Below are 3,106 nucleotides of genomic sequence, written 5' to 3'. Positions count from 1 at the left end.
GCAGTCAGAAGGTTAGAAATTCTGGTAAGAGTTTATGTTAAAGTCTTCAGTGTAAAATCCAAATGGAGGAGACCGGCAAGATTCCACCTCAGAGAGTAGTAGAAAGTGAGTCTTGCTCTATGGCCTCAGTGACTGCGTGATGCCCACCCTCATGACTGGGGTCAATCACCTATTTTTAAAGTCACATAATTGTCTATGAAAATCAAATTACAAAAAAACTGGGCTGAAGAGACCAACAGGGACTAAAAGAGAAGTGCTGCTGCCCCAGCTTTGGGAAAGGGCAGGCCCATCCTGGTGTTCAGACAGAGTGGGACGTTAACCCTGGTGACTGTCGCCCATGTGGTCCCAACCCTGGTATTTGTAGAGAGTAGGAACAGCTCCTTAAGTTTCAGTGAAGTCTTGGTTGCCACCAAAGAGTTCAGGGAGAAGCCCCTCACGCGCCCCTCACCAGGCGGTCCGGGGTCTTTGTGACGCGGCGGCGATGGCCACAGACACAAAGGGAAGGCGAGGAGGGGAGCGAGGGTCTAAGCCCGCCAGGGACCGCCCGCCTGCCTCGCGACCCCCGCCCACCGTGCACGTGCTCACGCTCGCTCCCAGCCTCTGTGTCCCCCACACGGGTGCGCCCCTCTCGCGCCCGCGCCCCTCACAGGCGCGCGGACCCCTGACTCGGTCCTGAGCGCGGCGGGCCGGGGCCTGGTGGGCGCTGCGGGCGGCCGGGGGGGATGCTGAGCGGCCGCTTCCCGGCTCTGCGGCATCGTCAGCGTTGGCGACGTGGGGCTCCCGGCGCGCGGCTGGATGTCCCGGGCCTGCGCTCCCTCCCCGCGCTTCCTGCCGTCCAGGGGCGCTGGCCATGGCCGCCTTGGCCGCTGAGGCGCAGCTCCACCTGCCCGTCGCGCCCCCGCTCGCCGTCTGCTGCTACACGTCAGTGCTTCTGCTCTTCGCCTTCTCTCTGCCCGGGACCCGCGCGTCCAACCAGCCCCTGGGAGGCGGCGGCGGGAACTGTCCCGGCGGTAAAGGCAAGAGCATCAGCAGCTCAGAATTAAATGTCAGGGAGTCTGATGTAAGAATTTTATGAAATATCAGGTAAATATGGAGGAGTCTGTAAAGAAGACAGAGGTGGTTTGAATTGCATGCCAATTTCAGTGACATACAAATTACATTCCCATCTGTGGATTAAATGGGGACACTTATCAAAATGAGTGTTTTCTCAGAAGGGCTGGTTGTAAGCAGCAGAAAGAGATAACAGTAGTAAGGAGAGGACCGTGCTTTGATAATTGCTCTGGATCTGGAGAAGGAAAAGAAGATGGGTCAGTGACAGAAGTTCACAGAAGACTTCTGTGAACCTTCAAATACAAAGCCAAGTGTGATGAAGATGCAGAAAATGTTGGGTGTGTATGTACTATAGATTGTAGTGGATACAGTTTTAATCCTGTGTGTGCTTCTGATGGGGGCTTCTATAACAACACCTGTTTTGTGCTGGAAGCATCTTGTATAAAGCCAGAACAAATTGATATATGACACGTTGGTCATTGTACAGACACCGATGACACTAGTTAGTTTGGGAAGAAAGATGATAGACTACAGTATCAACCAGACGTGAAAGATGCAGGTGGTCAAAGAGAAGATGTTTATATGGGAAAACACATGCCTTGCCCTGAAAACCTCAGTGGTTACTGCATCCATGGAAAATGTGAATTCACTTATTCCACTCTGTAGGCTTCTTGTAGATGTGAATCAGGCTACACTGGACAGCACTGTGAAAAGACAGATTTTAGTATTTTCTATGTAGTGCCGAGTAGGCAAATGCTCACTCATGTTCTCATCGCAGCAATTATTGGAGCTGTACAGATTGCCATCATAGTGGCCATTGTCATGTGCATAACCAGGAAATGCCCTAAGAACAACAGAGGATGTTGACAGAAGGAAAACCTGAGTCATTTTACTTCAGACACATAACTGATGTCTTTTATACATACACTGACCATGTGATGTACATTTATGATGTCTTTTTTAAGTAATGGAAATATTTATTTCAGAGGCCTTATTTTCGGACATTTTTAGTGTAGTAGTACTGTTGGCACATATTTATAAATGCTCAGTGACAACAGTTTTGGACTCTAGTAGACTTTGTTTTATGGTTTTAAATACAGAAGTTGATTTCATGAATTTGTAACACATGGCAATTCTAAGACTTGTCCATTACCCTTGGTATGTAATATTTTTGCAAAGATGGACCACTTCACAGATGGTCATCAGGTCATACCCAGTGTTTCCACAATGACCACAACAAATAACAAAGCATGAACTCTAAAGGTAAAGATGTTTACGGATTACATTTCTTACAAAAAAAAAAAAAAAAATTAGAAGACACTGTGTTTAAATGGATATCTAAATGTTTTTGAGATTTAGTAACTGATTTTTTGGACACTGCCAATTGCATGGACTGTAAAGCTGTGTGTATTTAGATGTAAGATATCTGTAAGATATATGGACTGGAATTTGATGATTTCTCTCTTTTAGGAAAAAAAAAACTCTTCTAACAATTTGAAAAAGTATCTGGTGGTAATGATGGAAAGGAATGCTGGAAATTAGATTTAGATATTGTGAAAATAGATTATTTAACAAGCAGATTGGAAAAAAGCCCATTCAGTTAAACTACTTTAATATGCATTCATTTGTAAAGAAAATATTTGTTTTAACATAAACGAGTTGTATCAGTGTTTGTGATTAAAATGCAAAAAATGAATGATTGTTAATGATTGGTGCTCTTAGAGTGAGCTTAAAAATTGTCTAAGACCTCTATCCAAATTTGTACTATAGTTGTAGGTATACTAATAGATTGCTGGTGTTTAAAGATCTGAAGTGTGAGTACAAGGTATTCAGCTATTTAACATGTAGTTTAGATATTCAAAAGTATGCATGTAGAATTTAAAAATATGTTCAAAATTAAACATTAATTTTAATATTTGATTTGGAGAAGCATGTTAAAACATAATGATTTCATTATAAAAAAAGAAAAATAAAGAGTTCATGGAGAAAGTGGCCACCATGCAAGTGTGTGGATAATGTGGGGCTGCTGCTCCAGCTGGATGGGAGGACATACCAT

At 44.3% G+C, this 3,106-nt stretch overlaps 1 pseudogene; it reads left to right on the top strand.

Moving 5' to 3' along the window:
* Window positions 1–850: 850 nt before the first annotated feature.
* Window positions 851–2,788, top strand: LOC119515602 (annotated as a pseudogene).
* Window positions 2,789–3,106: the final 318 nt, after the last annotated feature.

The sequence above is a fragment of the Choloepus didactylus genome, chromosome 19 (assembly GCF_015220235.1).
Source record: "Choloepus didactylus isolate mChoDid1 chromosome 19, mChoDid1.pri, whole genome shotgun sequence".
NCBI lineage: Eukaryota > Metazoa > Chordata > Mammalia > Pilosa > Megalonychidae > Choloepus > Choloepus didactylus.
The sequence above is the reverse complement of the archived record's forward strand: the minus strand, read 5'-3'. Positions and strand labels throughout refer to the sequence as shown.